This window comes from Giraffa tippelskirchi, chromosome X (assembly GCF_054371585.1).
Source record: "Giraffa tippelskirchi isolate mGirTip1 chromosome X, T2T-mGirTip1v1.2.pri, whole genome shotgun sequence".
Classification (NCBI taxonomy): Eukaryota; Metazoa; Chordata; class Mammalia; order Artiodactyla; family Giraffidae; genus Giraffa; species Giraffa tippelskirchi.
Genome location: NC_137289.1, coordinates 134932783 through 134955711, shown reverse-complemented (window position 1 = coordinate 134955711; position 22929 = coordinate 134932783). Strand labels below are relative to the sequence as shown.

The following is a 22929-nucleotide window of genomic DNA, read 5'->3' as shown; positions in this document are numbered from 1 at the left end:
TCCGAGTAAGTAAGTCTTCTTAGCTCTCCTTAGAACACTACAGGTCAGAGAGCTAGGAGATCTAAGAAGAGCTAAGCAGACGTACTTACTCTGACCTATAGTGTTCTAAGGAGAGCTAAGGAGACTTTCCTACTGATTTAAGTTTTCTAAGGAGAACTAAGGAGACCTACTGACTCTGAGTTATAGTGTTCTAAAGAGAGCTAAGGAGACTTATTTACTCTTTCCTGTATTGTTCTAAGGAGAGCTAAGAGAGCTTAGGAGAGCTAAGGAGACTTACACCTTTTACAATGAGAATGTTTCTGTTGGTGTCAGTGGGTGTTCAGGTAAGCTTTGAGTGGCCCACACAGTAGTACACATAAGATTGTGTAAATGAACTGTAATGGCAATTTCTCTAAAGTTTTCATCATCAACTTGTTCATATTCATTTGCAAGGTTTTGTGGTAAAGGGCAAATTTTGTTCTTAGTGATTCCAGGTAAAAAGGCTAGGAGAAAACTGGAAATGTTATTTTGGAGGGTCATACTGAGATACTTGAGGAAACTAGAAGAATTCAGCATCTAGTCCAGTTTGTATGTATATAAGAAAATCTCAATTAACAGAACTGATATCTGATTACAAGCGTGTATTATAGTTTCTACTGAAAATTTTTCTCCTCAAGGTCCCCCAAATATCATGAGGTTCCTGCATCTGCCAGGAAGTGTCCTTCCTTACTCATGTGGTTAGGCTTCTAGGAACCCTGTTTTACAAGGGGCTTTATGGGTTCCATCTATTTGCCATGAAGTGATGGGACCAGATGCTATGATCTTAGTTTTATGAATGTTGAGTTTTAAGCCAACTTTTTCACTCTTCTCTTTCACTTTCATCAAGAGGCTCTTTAGTTCTTCTTTGCTTTCTGCCATAAGGGTGGTATCATCTGCATATCTGAGGTTATTGATATTTCTCCTGGCAATCTTGATCACTTCATGGCAAATAGATGGGGAAACAGTGGAAAGAGTGACAGACTTTATTTTTTGGGGCTCCAAAATCTCTGCAGATGGTGACTGCAGCCATGAAATTAAAAGACACTTGCTCCTTGGAAGAAAAGTTATGACCAACCTAGACACCTTATTAAAAAGCAAAGACATTACTTTGCCAACAAAAGTCCATCTGGTCAAAGCTATGGTTTTTCCAGTAGTCATGTATGGATGTGAGAGTTGGACTATAAAGAAAGCTGAGTGTGGAAGAATTGATGCTTTTGAACTGTGGTTTTGGAGAAGACTCTTGAGAGTCCCTTGGATAGCAAGGAGATCCAACCAGTCCATCCTAAAGGAAATCAATCCTGAATATTCATTGGAAGGACTAATGCTGAAGCTGAAACTCCAATACTTTGGCCACCTGATGCAAAGAACTGACTCATTTGAAAAGACCCTGATTCTGGGAAAGATTGAAGGTGGGAGGAGAAGGGGACTACAGAGGATGAGATGGTTGAATGGCATTACTGACTCAATGGACATGAGTTTGAGTAAACTCCAGGAGTTGGTGATGAACAGGGAGGCCTGGCATGCTGCAGTCCACGGGGTCACAAAGAGTTGGACATGACTGAGTGACTGAAATGAACTGAACTTATGGGCTCCTTAAAGTGTACCTTGTTGCTCATTAAAGCTGCAGGGTCATATCTGACTTTATGTACATCAGTCTCGATTATGATAGGTCAAAGCTTTGGTAATATAACCATGTTGAACTTATGCAAATAACAGTATTGCCATGAAAAGAAAAATATTCATTAACAATTTCTAAATTCTGGAGAGATCAGGTAGGGAGAAAATGTAATTTTTTCATCTTTGTTCACAAAAGTATACTTTACCAAATTGCTGTCAGTCATGGATGGCGTAAGAGAAAAGAAGACTTCCTTTAATCTGGAAAAAATAAAATATTAAAAAATAAAAATGTTTTACTTAAACATAGGCATACCTGTACCATGCAAAATAGTCCCTGCAAATAAAAGCCGACATTCACCTTCAAGAGAAAATAAACAATGTTGTAAAGAAAACGACATAAAATTATATATCTTCCTCATCAGTCCATTCAGTTCCATGTAATTAATGACTTGTCAGTCATTTCCATGAATCTCTCTGAAGATGAAACACTTTTGCAAAAGCATCAGAGTAAAACAATAGCTGTCTGTAAATGACAAGATTTTAAAATGGCCATGGTTAATTTAAAGATATAATGAGAGACTGTCATTGACAAGGAAATCTGGTTACTTCCATGACATTTTAATTGTAATTAAGCAATTATATATTGCTTGTAATTCTAGTTATTAACGTTATTTCAGACTTCAAGAATTTCATACAAATTCTGGAACACTTATAATGTGTACCTATATAAATGTAACATAAAGAAGGCTTAGTATCACTTATTATTTGACAATGCATCCCATGTAATTTAACACCTCAATTAAGACTAATTAGTTTAGTATCTCTCTTTGATAACAAGAGAGAACAAATCTTTTGAGATATTCCAAAGGCCCTCTGGAAAGTCCCAAAGTTACTTCCAGGTCAAAAAGATTTAATTTAGATTTTACTTTTGAAAGTCTGTCAAACGTTCCGAAAGTTCTGGACACGTGACTAACAGGATCACAGATCGTTATGAAAAAATAATTTAAAGTGAAAAAATATTTTAAAGGCAAATATAGGTTACATAGTTGTAGGCAAAACTTAGCTCATTTAATATTAAGAAGTTTCAGTTTTCTTATGTAATCAAAGACCTAATTAAGACAACATGAAGCACAGGAAATAATTTTGGTAAGACACAAAATCTTTGCTTTCTAGGCAGAGCAGACCCTCCCAATCTCTTTACCAAGAGCAGACCAAAAGTCTAAGAAAACTTTTTCCATTTAGTAGATGAAAGAAAATTAAGTTTTAGTTTTATATAAGTATACTATTGATATTAAAACTTATTTTTAAAAGCCTTACAATAACAATTCAATTTTATCCATCTTGATTACACAAGGTAAAATTCTTTCCTCACGAGTGCCCACATCCATTTAGTTGCTCCCTTATTCTCCTCTTTCCCATTCTGAAACAACCAGCTTTACTTGAGGACAAATTTACTTTCATTTCCCTTAACAAAAATACATTTTCATACCTTGTACTTTTTGTTAGCCCGAAACAACACTACTTTCCTTGTATAGAAAACTATTTCCCATATTATTTCTAGAAGTTTTTGTTACAAATTAGAATTCTTAGAGACCTTAATTTCTTGAGAAAACCAAGAAGTAAACAATTCTGAACTGTTACACCAGGCTTCTTTAGATTGGCAAATTTGTGAATACATTTCATAATTTTTATCAACACACACCTTCCTTATAGTTTGGTTTTTCAATATGACACAAGAACAGGCCAGTATCTTTAAGAAATGGATAAATTCCTAAAACCATACAACCTACCAAGACTGAAGCAAAACAGAAAATCAAAACATACCAATGACAAGTAAGGAGATTGAATCAGCAATCAACAACTTCCCAACAAACAAAAGCTAGGATCAGATTGCTTCTCTTGTGAGCTCTACCAAATATTGAAAGAATTAACACCAATCCTTCCCTAACTCTTCACAAAAAGAATGAAGAGCAGGGAACATTCTCCAACTCATTTTATAAGGTCAGCATTACCCTGATACCAAAGCCAGACAAAGACACAAGAAAATAAAATTACAGGCCAATATGCCTGACGAATATAGAGATATATATTCTCTATATCTTAAAATTTCTCACCAAATATTAACAAACCAAAGTGAACAGCACATTAAATTGATTCTATACCATGATCAACTAGGATTTATCCCTGGGATGCAAAGAGAGTTCAACATATACAAATCAAGAGACATGTATTAAGAGAATGAAAGTTTAAAAATTACATGATCATTATGAGTAGATGCAGAAAAAGTACTAGATGATATTCAGTATTGACTCATTATTGATATTCAGTATTGACTCATTATTAAAACACTTAACAAATTGAGTTTAGAAGCAACATACCTCTACAAAATAAAGGCCATATGTGGCAAATCAACACCAACATCATACTCAATGATGAAAGTTTCAAAGCTTTTCTTCTAAGATCAGGAACAAGACAGGGATGTTCACTCTTGCCACTTTTCAACATGGTACTGGAATTACTAGCCAGAAAAATCTGTCAGGAAGAATATATAAAAATCATTAAAACAAGAAAGAAATAAGTAAAGCTATCTTTGTTTCTAGATAACATGATTGAGAGCAGGAGGAAAAGGGGGTGACAGAGGATGAGCTGGTTGGATGGCATCACTAACCCAATGGACATGAGTTTGAGCAAACTCTGGGAGATGGTGAAGGACAGGGAAGCCTGGCGTGCTGCAGTCCATGGGGTCACAGAGTCAGACACTACATAGCAATTGAACAACAACAACAAAAGACTCTACTAGAACTAATCAACAAATTCGGGAAAGTTGCAGGATATACAATCAACATACAGAAAAGAGTTATGTTTCTATACACTAACAAGAAAACGTATGAAGGAGAAATAAACAGTTCATTTATAATAGCATTAAAAATACAATTCATGGGGCACAGGGAATTAAAAAATATATATTTTATATTTATAAATTATATTATACTTATAAAATATTTTATATTACATTTATAAAATATGTTTATATTTATAAAATATATACATGTTTCGCTCAGTCATGTCCAACTCTTTGCAACTCCATAGACTGTAGCTCACAAGGCTTCTCTATCCATGGAATTCTCCAGGCATGAATACTGGAGTTACTTGCCATGCCCTTCTCCCGGGGATCTTCCCAACCCAGGGATTGAGCCCGGGTCTCCCACATTGCAGGTAGATTATTTACCATCTGAGCCATTAGGGAATCCCAAGAATACTGGAGTGGGTAGCCTATCCCTTCTCCAGGGGAACTTCTTGACCCAGGAATTGAACTGGGGTCTCCTGCATTGCAGGCAGATTCTTTACCAGCTGAGCTACCAGGAAGCCCATATATATATATATATATACTTTGTATGAATAAATCTAACAAAGGAGGTGAAAGACCTGGAAAATGAAAATTATAAGACTGATGAAATAAACTGAGGTCACAAAAGGAGAAATATCCCCTGTTTATAGATTGGAAGAATATTATTTAACTAGATGTTCAAGCTGGTTTTAGAAAGGGCAGAGAAACCAGACATCAAATTGCCAACATCTGCTGGATCATCGAAAAAGCAAGAGAGATCCAGAAAAACATCTATTTCTGCTTTATTGACTATGCCAAAGCCTTTGACTGTGTGGATCACAATAAACTGTGGAAAATTCTGAAAGAGATGGGAATACCAGACCACCTGACCTGCCTCTTGAGAAATCTGTATGCAGGTCAGGAAGCAACAGTTAGAACTAGACATGGAACAACAGACTGGTTCCAAATAGGAAAAGGAGTACATCAAGGCTGTATATCATCACCCTACTTATTTAACTTATATGCAGAGTACATCATGAGAAACACTGGGCTGGAGGAAGCACAAGCTGGAATCAAGATTGCCAGGAGAAATATCAATAACCTCAGATATGCAGATGACACCGCCCTTATGGCAGAAAGTGAAGAAGAACTAAAGAGCCTCTTGATGAAAGTGAAAGATGAGAGTAAAAAAGTTGGCTTTAAAGCTCAACGTTCAGAAAACTAAGATCATGGCATCTGGTCCCATCACTTCATGGCAAATAGATGGGGAAACAGTGGAAACAGTGGCTGACTTTATTTTTCTGGGCTCCAAAATCACTGCAGATAGTGATTGCAGCAATGAAATTAAAAGACGTTTACTCCTTGGAAGGAAAGTTATGATCAACCTAGACAGCATATTAAAAAGCAGAGACATTACTTTGTCAACAAAGGTCCATCTAGTCAAGGCTATGGTTTTCCCAGTGGTCATGTATGGATGTGAGAGTTGTACTATAAAGAAAGCTGAGTGCCAAAGAATTGATGCTTTTGAACTGTGGTGTTGGAAAGACTCTTGAGAGTCCCTTGGACTGCAAGGAGATCCAACCAGTCCATTCTAAAGAAGATCTGTCCTGGGTGTTCATTGGAAGGTCTGATGCTGAGGCTGAAACTCCAATACTTTGGCCACCTGATGTGAAGAACTGACTCATTGGAAAAGACCCTGATGCTGGGAAAGATTGAGGGCAGGAGGAGAAGGGGACGACAGAGGATGAGATGGTTTGATTGCATCACCAACTCAGTGGACATGGGTTTGGGTGGACTCCGGGAGTTGGTGATGGACAGGGAGGCCTGGTGTGCTGCGGTTCATGGGGTTGCAAAGAGTCGGACACGACTGAGCAATTGAACTGAACTGAACTGATATTACCCAAAGCCAGCTATAGAATTCTGCATTGAATTCTTATCAAATCCTCATCACAATTTCAATAGCAATTTCCACAAGACCATTAATAGCCAAAATAATACTGAGGAAGAAGAAAGCTACAGGCATCCCACTTTCTGATTTCAAACTATACTACTATACAAAGCTCTAGTAATGGAAACAGTATGGTACTGGCATTAAAATGCATACATAGACCAATGGAACAGAATGATAGTTCACAAATAAACCCTTGTATATATGGTCAACTAATAGTTGACAAAGGAGCCAAGAACCTTTGGTAAGGAAATGACAGTCTCTGCAATAAATGAGGTTGACAAACTGAGTAAGTAAATACAGAAGAATGAAATTGGACCTTTATTGTGAGTCTGTTTTTTGGATAAATACTTAAATGGAAGCCATGAAAATGTAAACTCCTAGGAGAAAACATAGGAGAAAAGCTCCTTGACACTGATCTTCACAGCAATTTCCCTGGATATGACACCAAAAAAATAGGCAACACAAGCAGAAATACTCAGTGGGACTGTATCAATCTAAAAAGCTTCTGCACAGCAAAAGAGACTATCCTCAAAATGAAACAGTAACCTAAAGAATGGGAATAAATACCTGTATTCATATATCTGATTAGGGTTAATATCCAAAATATATAAGAAACTCACCCAATAGCTAAAAAAAAATTCAAAATTGGGCACAGGAACTGAATAGAGAGGTTTCTATAGAATGGTGTTCAACATCACTAATTAGGAAAATGCAAATCAAAACTACAGTGCAATATCACCTCACATCTGTTAAAATGTCTATCATTAAAAATACGTTTTCCTCCTCATCTAGTATTCAGGGTGGACCAATGGAGTGGACCCTGGTAGCTGTTGACCTTCTATAACCCTATAGGGGCAGTGCTTCACTTCTGAGGCCTAGACACAGCACCTGCCAAAATACAGTGTTTGACATGGAAGGATACATGAAACCTTAGTCCTGCATTGACATTGTGATTTGCCAAGTGGCTCCCAATCCCAGTCACTATGATGTCCAGGACTGCTTCCTTATTGAGCTCTCTGAGGAGGGAACACAGGGCTGAGTGGTGGGACGCAAGGACATCACCTTGGTTCTGAGGGCCCTGGTGTACCCCCTTGAGCTTCAAGGACAGCTTGACCCAATGCCCGACCCAGAGCCTCGTTCCTGGACAGCACCACCCAGGGCCCAGCACTTTTCAGAGATTTGGCCTAGAGTGGCCCAGTCCTGGAGTTTTCAGTCTCTATGTCAAGGGCAACCTTCTCCAAGAAGACTTATGCCAACACACCATTCCTCCCAGGACTGCTGCTGCCAGTGCCCCTGACACTGTAGCAGGCCACTGTTGACCCACACCTCTGCCAGAGACTCCCAAACACTGACAGGAGAAGATGAGTGCACGTCCTTCTACTTGACCTTGTGTAACTCAATGAAGTTATGAGGTCAGATTCAGGGTCACCCAAAACAGATTGATCACAGTGGATTGTTCCAATAAAATGTGGTCCACTGAAGAAGGGAGTGGCAAACAACTTCAGTATTCTTGCCTTGAAAAGCCCATGAACAGTATGAAAAGGCAAAAAGATATGACACCTGAAGATGAGCCCCCTAGGCTGGTAGGTGTCCAATGTGCTACTAGGGAAGAGCCCAGAAATAGCTCCAGAAACAATGAAGAGGCTGAGTCAAAGCAGAAACAACACCCAGTGATGGATGTGTCTGGTGTGAAAGTAAAGTCCAATGCTATAAAGAACAATATTGCATAGGAGCCTGGCATGTTAGGTCCATGCATCAAGGTAAATTGGAAGTGGTCAAACAGGAGATGCCAAGAGTGAACATTGACATTTTAGGAAACAGTGAACTAAAATGGACTGGAATGGGTGAATTTAATTCAGATATCCATTATATCTACTACTGTGGGCAAGAATCCCTTAGAAGAAATGCAGTAGCCCTCTTAGTCCACAAAAGAGTCCAAAATGCAGTACCTGGGTGCAATTTCATTAACAAAAGAATGATCTTGGTTCGTTCCCAAGGCAAACCATTCCACATCACAGTAATCCAAGTCTGTGTCCCAACCACTGATGCTGAAGAAGCTGAAGTTGAACAGTTCTATGAAGACCTACAAGACCTTGGAGAAGTAACACCAAAAAACATATCCTTTTCATAATAGGGGATTGGAATACAAAAGTAGGGAGTCAAAGAGATACCTGGAGTAACAGGCAAGTTTGGCCTTGGAGTACAAAATGAAGCAGGACAAAGGCTAGCAGAGTTTTGCCATGAGAACACACTGGTCATAGTAAACACCCTCTTCCAACAACACAAGAGATGACTCTATACATGGACATCACCACATAGTCAATACCAAGATCATATTGATTTTGTTCTTTGCAGCCAAAGATGGAGAAACTCTAAACAGTCAGCAAAATCAAGGCTAGGCACCAACTGTGGCTCAGACCATCAGCTTCTTATTGCAAAATTCAGACTTAAATTGAAGAAAGTAGGGAAAACCACTAGCTCATTCAGATATGACCTAAACCAAATCCTTTCTGATTATACAGTGGAAGTGAAAAATAGATTCAGGGGATTAGATCTGTTAGACACAGTGCCTGAAGAACTATTGATGGAGGTTCATAACATTGTACAGAAGGTGGTGACCAAAACTATCTGCAAGAAGAAGAAATGCAAGAAGGCAAAGTGATTGAGGAGACCTTACAAATACCTGAGAAAAGAAGAAAAGTGAAAGGCAAAGGAGAAAAGGAAAGATACACCCAACTGAATGCAGAGTCCCAGAGAATAGCAGGGAGAGATAAGAAAGCCTTCCTAAGTGAACAATGGAAAAAAAATTCAGGAAACAATAGAATGGGAAAGACTAGAGATCGCTCCAAGAAAATTAGAGATATCAAGGGAACATTTCATGCAAAGATGGGCACAATAAAGAACAGAAATGGTATGGACCTAACAGAAACAAGATTATTAAGAAGAAGTGGCAAGAATACACAGAAGAACTATACTAAAAAGATCTTCATGACTCAGATAACCACAATAGTGTGTCACTCACCTGGAGCTAGACATCTTGGACTGCAAAGTCAAGTGGGCCTTGGGAAGCATTACCAGAAACAAAGCTAGTGGAGGTGATAGAATTCCAGCTGAGCTATTTCAAATCCTAAAAGATGATGCTGTGAAAGTGCTGCACTCAATATGCCAGCAAATTTGGAAAACTCTGCAGTGACCACAGGACTGGAAAATGTCAGTTTGCATTCCAATCCTAAAGAAGGGCAATGCCAAAGAATGTTCAAACTACCATATGATTGCACTCATTTCACATGCTAGCAAGGTAATGCTCAAAATCCTTCAAGTTAGGCTTCAACAGTAGGTAAACCGAGAATTTCCAGATGTATAAGATGGCTTTAGAAAAGGCAGAGGAACCAGAGATCAAATTGGCAACATCCTTTGGATCATAGAAAAAAAAGAGAATTCCAGGAAGACATCTACTTCTGCTTCACTGACTATGCTAAAGCCTTTGACTGTGTGGATCACAACAAACTGTGGAAATTCTTAAAGAAATGGGAATACCAGACCACCTTACCTGCCTCCTGAGAAATCTGTATGCAGGTCAAGAAGCAACAGTTAGAACTGGACATGGACAACAGACTTGTTCAAAATTGTGAAAGGAGTATGTCAAGGCTGTATATTGTCAACCTACTTATTTGACTTCTGTGGAGAGTACATCATGCAAAATACCAGGCTGGATTACTCACAAACTGGGATCTAGGTTAGGATCTCCCTGGGTTGCTAGGAGAAATATAAATAACCACAGATATGCAGATGATAGCACACTAATGGCAGAAAGTGAAGAGTAACTAAAGAGCCTCTTGATGAGGGTTAAAGAGGAGAGTAAAAATGCTAGCTTAAAACTCAACATGCAAAAAACTAAAATCATGGCATCCACTCCCATAACTTCATGCCAAATAGATGAGGAAGAAAACTGTGACAGATTGTATTTTCTTGGCTAAAAAATCACTGTGGATGGTGAGTGCAATCATGAAATTAAAAGATGCTTGCTCCTTGGAAGAAAAGCTATGACAAACCTAGACAGCATATTAAAAAGAAGAGACGTCACTTTGCTGACAGAGGTCTAATTAGTCAAAGCTATGGTTTGTCCAGTAGTCATGTACAGATGTGAGAGTTGAACTATAAAGAAGGGCTAGCAGCAAAGAACTGATGCTTTTGAACTGTGATGGTGGAGAAGACTCTTGAGAGTCCCTAGGACAGCAAAGAGATCAAACCAGTCAATCCTAAAGGAAATCAATCCTAAATATTCACCGGAAGGACTGACGCTGAAGCTGAAGCTCCAATACTTTGGCCACCTGATGCAAAGAGCTGAGTCATCTGAAAAGACCCTGATGCTAGGAAAGATTGTAGGCAGGAGGAGAAGGAGGCAACAGAAAATGAGATGGTTGGATGGCATCATTGACTCAATGGACATGAGTTTCAGCAAACTCAGAGATAGTGAAGGACAGGGAAGCTTTGTGTGCTGCAGTCCATGGGGTAAAAAAGAGTCAGATAAGACTGAACGACTCAACAACAACAACAAATAAGAAACAACAAATTGTTGGCAAAAATCTGGAGAGTGACTGTAGGTGTGAATGTAAATTGGCACAACCACTATAGAAAATAGTATGACAGTTTCTCCATTGATTAAAAATAGAACTATCACATGATCCAGTGATCGTATCTCTGGGTATATATGCAAAGGGATTGAAATCAGGATCTTAAAGAGATATCTGCACATACATCCATGCTCACCAAAGCATTATTCAGATATACTTAAGATATGGAAAAAACCCTCATGTCAATCAATGAATAAATGGGTATTAAATAAGATATGGCTGGCACACACACATGATAGATTATCATTCAACAATGATAAAGAAGGCTTCCTGTTTGCAACAACTTAGGTTGACTTTGAGGGCACTATACTAAGTGAAATAAGTCAGAGAGAGAAATAGTCTATGACATCACGTATATGTGGAAACTAAAAAAGCTGACCACAGAGAAACAGTAGAGTCGTGATTCCTGGGGAGTGGGGGAAATAGGAGATCATGGCCCAAGGATACAAACTTCCAATTAGAAGATTAACACATTGGGAGACCTAATATACAGTGTGGTGATTATAGCTAATAATATTGTATTATATGATTGAAGTTGCTGAAGAGTATAAATAATGTTTTCACCACACACAAAAAGAAACAGTAATATGTGATATGAGGGAGTTGTCAGCTAATGCTATGGTGGTAGTCAACTTGTTATATAGAAATATATAAAATCAATATGTTATACACCTTAAACTCAATGTTTTATCACAATTATATCAATACACTGTGATCAATTTTAAAATAATTCCCATAACCTCCATCCAGATCCTAACCTATAATTATTTTCTGTACTGTTTGAGAATAAGCCATGTTCAATTCAGTTCAGTCCAGTCACTCAGTCGTGTCTGACTCTTTGTGACCCCATGGACTGCAGCACGCCAGGCCTCCCTGTCCATCACTAACTCCCGGAGTTTACTCAAACTCATGTCCATTGAGTCAGTGATGCCATCCAACCATCTCATCCTCTATCATCCCCTTCTCCTCCTGCCTTCAATCTTTCGCAGCATCAGGGTCTTTTCAAATGAGTCAGCTCTTTGCATCAGGTGGCCAATATATTGGAGTTTCAGCTTCAGCATCAGTCCTTCTGATGAATATTCAGGGCTGATTTCCTTTAGGATGGACTGGTTGGATCTCCTTGCTGTCCAAGGACCACACCACAGTTCAGAAGCATCAATTCTTCGGTGCTCAGCTTTCTTTGTAGTCCAACTCTCACATCCATACATGACTACTGGAAAGACTATAGCTTTGAGTAGACGGACCGTTGTTGGGAAAGTAATATTTCTGCTTTTTAATATGCTGTCTAGGTTGATCATAGCTTTTCTTCCAAGGAGAAAGTGTCTTTTAATTTCATGGCTGCAGTGACTATCTGTAGTGATTTTGGAGCCCCCCGAAAATAAAGTCTGTCACTGTTTCCCCATCTATTTGCCATGAAGTGATAAGACTGGATGCCATGATCTTAGTTTTCTGAATGTTGAGTTTTAAGCCAACTTTTTCACTCTCCTCTTTTACTTTCATCAAAAGGCTCTTTAGTTCTTCTTCGCTTTCTCCCATAAGGGTGGTATCATCCGCATATCTGAGGTTATTGATATTTCTCGCAGCAATCTTGATTCCAGCTTGTGCTTTATCCAGTCCAGCATTTCTCATGATGTACTCTGCATATAAGTTAAGTAAGGAGGGTGACTCTATACAGCCTTGACGTACTCCTTTCCCGATTTGGAACCAGTCTGTTGTTCCATGTCCAGTTCTAACTGTTGCTTCTTGACCTGAATACAGATTTCTCAGGAGGCCGGTCAGGTGGTCTAGTATTCCCATCTCTTTAAGAATTTTCTACAGTTTGTTGTGATCCGCACAGTCAAAGGCTTTGGCGTAGTCAATAAAGCAGATGTTTTTCTAGAACTCTTTTGCTCTTTTGATGATCCAATGGATGTTGGCAGTTTATCTCTGGTTCCTCTGCCTTTTCTAAAGCCAGCTTGAACATCTGGAAGTTTATGGTTCACATACTGTTGAAGCCTGGCTTGGAGAATTTTGAGCATAAGTCATGTAAGTCACACTAAAAGAGATCAATGTTTGTTTCCTCAAACCAAGGAGGTCATCATCACAGTGCAGTTACTAAAACTAGCCTATTAACCTTGAACTAGAGCTACTAAGAGTAGCAGAATACTACCACAAAATATGCCACTCTGGCATAAGATTAATTTTGTCCTGATTGTCATTGAGAAGAGGTGTATATGAGGAAAAGCTTTCTGTCCTCCACCGTTTGCCTAAAAGCCAGAGATAAATTTGTAAAGGTGTCCCCCATCTCCTCTAGGAGGAAGGACAGAAGTTAATCACAGGAGACAGCTCAAGACCCTTATCAGCCTGGAGATGGAACCAGAAGGCACTACATAACAAACTTTCCAAACTAGCCCTCGTGTTCACTAGTTTCCCCATATATTCACCTTCCTACAATTTGCCACCCTAGAAGCTCAAAGTGCTTCTCTTTTCTCTTGTCCCTTCTCTAAAAATGTTTTGTTCTTTTGTAAAGATGCCATATAAGCCCATGTTTTTGAGGTTCTTGTGTTAATAAACTTCTTTTTCTCTCATTAAAAAAAGACAGTTGTAGTTCTGGCATAAAGACAGTCATAGATCAGTGAAACACAGAAATAAACCCACATGTCTATGGTCAATTGATTTTTGCCAAGGGCACCAAGACCATTCAATGGGGAAAAGAATATTCTTTTCATTAATAAAATATAATCAATATAGAATATCAATATCTTTTATCGAATAACTGGATATTCACAGACAAAAGAATGAGCTTGGATTCTGTACTTCACATCACATATAAAAATTAACTCAAATGGATCAAAGACTTAAATGTAAGTGCTAAACCATGAAACATCTTAGAAGAAAACAATCTTTATAACCTTGGGTTAGGCACCCATTTCTTATATATGACATCAAAACCCAAGGAATCAAAGGAAAAATAGACAAATTGGACTTTAATAAAATTAAAAACTTTTCTGTTTTAAAGGAAAGCATCAAAAGTGAAGAGACAAATAGCATCAAAAATAATACAATACTTGGGAATAAACTGAATCAAGGAGGCAAAAGATGTGTACACTGAAAACTATAAGACATTGATTAAATAAATTGAAGACACAAATAAATGTTAAGATATCCTGTGTTAATGGATCATAAAATTAGTACTAAAATTTCCATATTACCTAAACCATCTATAGATTCAATTCAATCTATATCAAAATTACAATGGCATATTTTATAGAAATAGAAAAAGTACAACTGAAAAAAAACCCTAAATTTTATGTGGAACCACAAAAGACTGTGAATGACCAAAGCAATCCTTAGAAAGAAGAACAAAGCTGGAGGCATCATCCTATTTCCTGATTTCAAATCCTACTACAAATCTATAGTAATCACAACAGTATGGTACTGGTATAAACCAGACACAAAGACCAATAAAACAGCATTGAGAGCCCATAAATAAACCCACGTGCATATGGCCAACTAATATCTGACAAGGGAACCAAGAATATTCAATGGCAAAAAGATAGTCTCTTCAATAAATAGTACCAGGAAAACTGTATACCCACATGCAAAAGAATGAAACTGGATGCCCTGTATTACACCATGCACAAAAATTAACTAGAAGTGTATTAAAGGCTTAAATATAAGGCCTGAAACCATATACCTCCTAGAAGAAAACACAGGAAAAAACTTCCTTCACATGGATCTTGACAACAATCTTCTGGATATGACACCTAAAGCACAGGCAACAAAAGAAAAAACAAGTGAGACTACTACATCAAACTAAAAAGCTTCTGCACATTAAGCCAATAGAATGAAAAGGCAACCTACAAAGTGGGAGAAAACAACTTGTAAACCATCTTTCTGATAAGGAGCTAATATCTAAAATATATAACTCATACAATTCAGTAGGAGAAATACAAATAATCTAATTAAAATATGTGAAGGACCTGGATAGATGTTTTTCCAAATAAATTATTAAATGGCCAACAGCTCCACAAAGAAGTGCTCAATGTCACTATCAGGAGAATACAAATCAAAACTACAACGAGCTATCACCTCATGCTGTTATAATGGTAACTATCAAAAAGACGAGAGATAACAAATGCTGACAGGTATGTGAGAAAAGAGAACTTGTGCACTGCTGGTGCGATTTTAAAGTAGGTATGCCACTATGGAAGATAGTATGGAGATTCTTCAAAGAATTAAAAATAGAACTCCCATATTATACAGCAATTTAACTTCTAGGTGTATATCAGAAGGAAACAGAATCACCTTGTTCCTATGTCAGTATGTTCACTGCAGTCTTATTTACTAGCCAAGACATGAAAATAACCTAAATGTCCATCAACAGGTGAATGGGTAAAGGAAATGGTGAAGGTGGTCCAATAGCCCAAACTTCGAGTTATAAAATGAATGAGTTCTGGGGATCTAATCTACAGAATGATGATGTTAGTTAACATTACTGTATGGTATACTTGAAGGTTGTTAAGAGAGTATATCTTAAAAATTCTTACCACACACAGAGAAATGGCAACTAATTATGTGAGGTGATAGGTATGTTAACTAATCTTTTTGTGTTATTAATTTCACAGTGTATATGGGTGTCAAATCATCACATTTTATACTATAAACTCACACAATGTTCTCTGTCAAATATATCTCAATTAACTTAGAAAAATAAAGTGAAAACACAACCCATACAGTGAGAGAAATATTTGCAAGTTATTTATCTGTTAAGCGTCTAGAATCTAGAATATAAAAAGAACTCTTATAACTGAAAATAAAAAAGATAACCCAATTAAAAATGGCAGAGGACTTGAATACACATTTTTGTAAAGAAGATACCCAGATGGCAAATCAAATCATTGAAGTGTGAAGTGAAAGTTGCTCAGTCATGTCCGACTCTTTGCGACCCCATGGACTGTAGCCTTCTAGGCTCCTCTGTCCATGGAATTCTCCAGGCAAGAATACTGGAGTGAGTAGCCTTTACTTTCTCCAGGGGATCTTCCCAGCCCAGGGATCGAACCCATGTCTCCCGCATTGCAGGCAGATTCTTTACTGTCTGAGTCATCAGGGAAGCCTAATTAATCATTAGGGAACTGCAAATCAAGACTACAATGGGATGCCAACTCACACACATTAGGATAGCAATAATAATAATGGAAGAGAGTCTGAAAAAGAATATATATATATGTATATATATATATATATACACACACACACACACACACACACACACACACACACATACACATACATATATAAAACACTTTGCTGTATACTTGAAACTAACAAATTATAAATCAACTATACTTCAATAAAATAATAATAATAAATAACAGAAAATACATGTGCTGGTGAGGATTTGGAGAAATTGGAATTGCGTGCATTGCTGGTAGAACCAGGAACAGAGGAACCAGCCATGCATACCTGGACATCTGACCTAGAAAACTGTGAAATAATAAATTTGTGTTGTTTAAGTCATTAAATTTGTGATAATATGATATGGTAGCAGTAGAAACAGTAATACTACAAGCAATACTACACAAGTAATACTACAAATAATGAACACAGTAATACTATAAGACTATCGAGGCTAGGTTGTTAAAACCAGAAAGGAAGTACAGTTTCAACCTGGCATGTTTTTCTCTGGGCTCATACCTTTGGAACCCTCAGCAACCACGTAAGAAGCATGACTGATCCGAAGCCACCATGCTGGAGAGACCACATAGACATAGAGATGTCTGAGTTGTTCTTTGCCTAAGCTGTTTGAGCCTTCCAGTTTTAGGTGACAGGCCATCTCAGAGGATGCTTTTGATAATGATTTAGACTCAGCTACCATGGGACAGAGAGACTCCTCGCAAGTACCATCTAGCTTGGCCTTATCAACCTCCATAACTATGAGATGATGATGATACACTGATAATTGTTTGTATTTTTTGTATTGGTTTGCTTGTATTTTGGCTGCACTGCATGGCTTATAATATTTTACTTCCCTAACCAGGGATTGAACCTGGGCCCCCAGCAGTAGAAGCTTGGAATGCTAACCACTGGACACTGGAATTCCCACAATGATTATTGTTTTATGAAGCTAAGTTTGTAGTGACATTATGCATCCACAAAAATATCCAAACACTTATTTAGCTTTTTGTCCTTCCACAAAGAGAGGCCATCAAAAACTTTCTCTGTATGAAAGAAGGAGGAGTTGAATCACAGAGTAGACCAAAAATCTGAGAAAGAGGTGCTGATATAGGCCTTCAATCCTTATTTCTCTGGTAGGGCTAAGGGAAAATCATTTCTCTGTTAATATCTGTGATTCACTTTTCATCTAAAGAAGAAATTGGCAAATTTTTACTTAAAGGGTAAGATAGTAAATAGGCTTCTCAGGCCAAGAAGCAAAATCAAGGCTATGATGTAGCAGCTTACATTTACCATTTAAGATATAATCCTTTACTTTTACTGCCTAAATAGTATGTGTTATGCTTTATATTTTGCATTTTTGCTTCCAAATATCCTGCTAAAGGCAGGCTGCTCTTCAGTGGAGGCTGTGTTTCTAGTTGTGAAATGTGAGTGCATTTGATTTTGGAGACAAGGGTTGTGTGGGTTGTGATTTTAGCCATTTCAGTGGGTGGCCTGCTTGTCTTTGCAGTTGTCTTCTTTGACTTAAAAGTTTCCGGATACCTTGACTCAAACTGAGCAGAACAATGCTAAATTGAATTTGAAACAGAAATGTTGGATTTTTCCAGTGCTTTCCCAATACTTTTGCACATGATGTCATTTCAAGTGTAGCAGAAAGAAAACTAGGTTTCAAGCTATGGGATTTGAATACGAGGCACTCTCTAGTTGCAGTGCAATGACTATGACAGTTAACATCTCTGAGCCTCAGTTTCTGTGAGCTGATGGGATTAATATATTCTTGCTTGCTTACAATGAGTGGTTGAAGTTTAAATGAGATAAAATTTATGAAGGTGAATTGTAGCTTCAAAGTGCAAGGCACCTGCTAATTGTTATTGATGTGCCTATTACAAAGCATTTGGTCTTCCTTTCTCTACATGTCTCTCCCTCCTCCTTTGTTATTTTTTGAAATCTTCACTATTTTTTGTTCTGCTTGGATCTTTGCTTAACTGATAAATTAATTTTTGTGGCGGATCATTCAGTTTGCCCTCCTCTGCAAAAGTGATGATCTCCTGTGGTGGACACTGTGGACATAATGGCACATTACTGTGGGAGGTATACCTCTAAGAGCTCATGTTAGCCTTTTATCTATAAACTCATTATTTCTCAAATAGTTAAGAATGCTTGGTGCTGCAGATAAAGTAGTGGATGAGACAGACATGGTAATAGACCTTACATAGATATACATGCTAACGGAGAGAGTATTAGTTTCCTATTGCTGTCATAACAAGTTACCACAAACTTACTGGCTTAAAGCAACACCAACTTATCTTTCAGTTTGCAGGTCAGAAGTCTGGATCCAGAGGGCTGCATTCCTTCTGGAGGCTCCATTGTGTGTTAGTTGCTCAACTGTGTCTGACCCTTTGTGACCCCATGGACTGTAGCCCACCAGGCTCCTCTGTCCATGGGATTTCCCAAGTGAGAATACCAGAGTGGGTAGCCATTCCCTCCTCCAGGGGATCTTCCTGACCCAGGGATCGAGCCTGGGTCTCCTGCATTACAGGCAGATTCTTTACCAAAGAATCTATTTCCTTGCATTTTCTTGCTTCTAGAGGATGCTTCCATGCCATGACTCATGTCCCTTTTCCTCTATCTTCAAAGCCAGGAATTTTTTCCTGAATGAGCAGAAGAGAAAACATTCCCTATTACCATAGCAATTGTCCAGTTCCAACCAGAGAAAATTCACTTGGGTGGTAAAGTAGCACACTGCTCATAGTGATTCATTTTTCTCCTTATATATCCACGTACTTGCCCGGGATTCCTGGTGAACCGAGTCTACTTCCTCACCTCTTGATTTTGGGTTTAGCCATGTGACTTGTTTTAGCCAAGAAAGTGTTAACAATTCTGACATAAGCACAGGCTATAAACTTACTTGCATAGTTGGGTGTAGCCTCTTGCATTCCTGTGATTGCCATGCTAACAGCCTATCCTGTGTCCACTTGTCCAAGAGAGTGTGGAGACATGTGGTAACGAAGTGAATCCAATCTAGAGGGTGACACTTGAGCTTGAAGTCCATCCTAGCCCAGCTGAAGTTATTGCCAATCTGCAGGTCTGTTTTAAGACACAGAATTTTGAGTTAATTTGTTACTCACCATTATTGAAGCATTGCTGACTCATACAAGGAGAAATGCAAGAAGGATTTTTCCTTTTTTGGAGTACTGTGTACATCAGCCTCCATTGTTTTCCCAAGCTCCCTCTGGATTTTACTTTTAATGTCAGGGAGACCAGACAGGAATTATTTACTTTCAAGGCAGTTTCTGTTAGTAGTTTTAAGAATAGGGAGACCTTTGAAGTCTAAGGATTTGTGCAACAGAAATTGCATGGCTCAGTGAGCAAGGCAGCTGAGTGGAATCCTTCACTTTAACAAGGTCTATTTCTAGCTTCAATGACGCATATTTCTCCTTCATGAACTCACCATCTTTCAAGCTTTGTTACCAGGAAAGCAAGGGCAATATCACTACCTAGTCTTCCTTCTGAACTAAGTGTGATGAAAAACAAAAGATGGACAAGAATTTTAAAAGCCCACAGTACTTTAAATATGTGGCTTTTTTTTTAAAGTACCTAGATGGCTGAAAATAAACCTGGCAATACCTCTCAAATGGACAAGCTTAGCCACCTCACCTGTTGTTTTTCTGCATGGCCAAAGTTGAGTGAATTTTTCTCCCTGTGATTTTTGTTGCCTCCTGAGCATTAATAATGCTGGAATAGCATTGTACTCTCCCCCCAGGTGCATCGATTTTCCTGCTTGAATTGATGTAGTCTCACAAAGAGAACACCTCACTGTTATTATCCTTTTCGATGTTCTATTTGCTGGCTTGGCCATTCCACTCAGCTTAACCAAAAGTAGGTTGTGTCTGTGGAAGAAAGGACAGCTTTTCAGAAATGGGAAAATTCTTGAGCTTGAAGCATGAGAACAGACATCTACACGGATTAAAGGAACCATATTCCATAAATTTAACGTAGCAATTGTTGAAGTTATCAATGGAACAGCAAACTACAGACTGCAAGATTTTGAACTCTGCTTGCTTTATGTATACACAGGAAAAAAATCATTTCTTGTATGTTTGAATCTCGCAACAGAGGCTAAAAATCAGGATTATTGCCTGAATTTTCTCCTTTTGGATGAGGTTGTTGTATTCTCTGAGGAAGATTTTAAATTGAGGCAGATAATTACCAACATCCACACAGGGAAGTTTGGTGTATTCCTCTGTGCTCCTGTTGCACTTGTTCAACTCAGTTATATTATGCCTATTTGTGGCATATGTCCAGAAACTTCTCCCCAGGCCAGAGGTCAGATAGGCGATCATAGTCCTCTGAGTACAGGACTAATGGAGCAATTCTTTTCCCTGAAGCTTCAGCATGGCCAAAAGCAAGCAGGATGCATAGCTTAGTTGAATAGGAAGTTTGACTCTATAAGCCATAAAAGTCAAATCAAAGCAGATGGTTAAAGTCACAAGGCCAGAAGCAGATAGTAGCAGGGATTTGGTGCCAGGGAGAAGAGAGATTCACTTCAGGAAAGCAAGGAATTATCCCAGGCGATTCTTGGCACAGGCACTATTGTCCAAGCTGCACCTCCATGCCTGTAGGAGTATCTGAAGAAGGAGCCAGCTATAAAAGATAGAGATGTGATGGGACCTATCCTCCAAGTCTGTCTCTCCCACAGACTGTGAGCTCCCTCAAGAAGCCTTTATTTAACTATTCCTTACTCCTGTAGTGCTTATTATATAAGAACTAAATAAATTTTGGCAGCATGGAAAACTAATTATCCAGATTCTGTTGATACACAATATTTTTGTTAGTGTAATGATTCAAAGTAACTCAAATCATACAAAGAGACTATTGGGTTAGGTGAGTTAACTTTCATTTATATGATTAGCTGCAATTTGTATAATAGAAGAGCAGAAAGAAAAAACAGAATTAAAAGGGCAAAATGCACAGTTTTTGAAGGAAAAATGCTGGTCATAGCCAGAGTTTCCTGGTAGCAAACTAGGTATATATTTTCAAAAAGGCCATAGTGATTCTCTGGAGTTAGTAAAAACTGTGGCTTCTACTGCTGTGAAAAGAAGATGGACTTAAAAATGTACCCTTTAGGTTCTTTTTAGAGAGAAGCACTTTGAAAGGAGACAACAGCATATAAATGCCAAGTCTTATTATTATCATCACTACCATGAACATCTCCAAGGCACACACACGCACACACATGCACACAAAACATGTCCATAACAGAAGTCTGCTTTGAAGATGGGCTGGTAAAGAAAGTTCATTTGAGATATTCCATGTACAAACTGCCTGCATTTACTGCCATCTCCCTGAAATTCCAAATTACTGTTGTCACCACTGTGTGCAGTAAAAATTTCAGGTAAATAAAAAGCACAGAGGGAAGAAAAAGTTAAATGCTTATACTGTGGTCTAATGACATCAATCTGAGAGCATTATTTACTTTCATGGTAAATAATAGCATGAAAATAACAATATACATTCCCATTACTGACCACTGTCACCAACCAGCATGGAACACTGGCTCTTTTCATCTTCCCCTACAATTGTAGAAAACCTGAAATAAATCTTCCACACATGAATGTCCAGGCTATTTGGCCTCCAGCTTTTCTAGAACTGCTAGTTCTCAGGCCCATATTCATACATACATTTCTAATATGTTTATACACAAGCATATCTAGAACAGGGGTTGCAAACTACAGCCTTTGTCCATATGTAGTCCAAAATGCCCACTTTGCATTTTTGTATGTCTCATGAGCTAAGACGGAGAAGGCACTGGCAACCCACTCCAGTACTCTTGCCTGGAAAATCCCATGGACGGAGTAGCCTGCTACAGTCCATGGGGTCGCGAAGAGTCGGACATGACTGAGCGACTTCACTTTCACTTTTCACTTTCATGCATTGGAAGAAGGAAATGGCAACCCACTCCAGTGTTCTTGCCTGGAGAATCCCAGGGACTGGGGAGCCTGGTGGGCTGCCGTCTATGGGGTCGCACAGAGTCGGACACGACTGACATGACTTAGCAGCAGCAGGATGAGCTAAGACTTGTTTCTACATATTTCAGTTCAGTTCAGTCGCTCAGTCGTGTCCGACTCTCTGCGACCCCATCAATTGCAGCACGGCAGGCCTCTCTGTCCACCACCAACTCTCGGAGTCTACCCAAACCCATGTCCATTGAGTCAGTGATGCCATCCAACCATCTCATCCTCTGTCGTCCCCTTCTCCTCCACCCCCAATCCTACCCAGCATTAGGGTCTTTTCCAATGAGTCAACTCTTCACATGAGGTGGCCAAAGTATTGGAGTTTCAGCTTCAACATCAGTCCTTCCAATGAACACCCAGGACTGATCTCCTTTAGGATGGATTGATTGGATCTCCTTGCAGTCCAAGGGACTCTCAAGAGTCTTCTCCAACACCACAGTTCAAAAGTATCAATTCTGCAGCGCTCAGCTTTCTTCACCATCCAACTCTCACATCCGTACATGACCACTGGAAAAACCATAGCCTTGACTAGACGGACTTTTGTTGGCAAAGTAATGTCACTGCTAGAAGAAGAATATTTCATGACAAAAATTATATGAAGTTTAAATGTTGATATCCATAAAATTTTATCATAACACACTCATCTATGGCTTCTTTTGCACTGTAACACAGGTAGGGAGCTGTGACAGAGATCTTATGACCCACAAAGCCAAA

The 22929-nt window shown here is 38.6% G+C and overlaps 1 long non-coding RNA gene across 1 annotated transcript in view; it reads right to left on the bottom strand.

Annotated features, from left to right (window-relative positions):
* The window catches only part of LOC145537167 (uncharacterized), a 966757-nt gene that overhangs the window by 3241 nt on the left and 940587 nt on the right, over positions 1 to 22929 (bottom strand). The window contains exons 15-18 of the long non-coding RNA XR_014076245.1: positions 19859 to 20091; positions 19110 to 19288; positions 4014 to 4167; positions 1842 to 1893 (exon numbers count right to left, since the gene is read on the bottom strand). This is a non-coding gene — a long non-coding RNA (uncharacterized LOC145537167). The remainder of the gene's footprint in view (positions 1 to 1841; positions 1894 to 4013; positions 4168 to 19109; positions 19289 to 19858; positions 20092 to 22929) is intronic.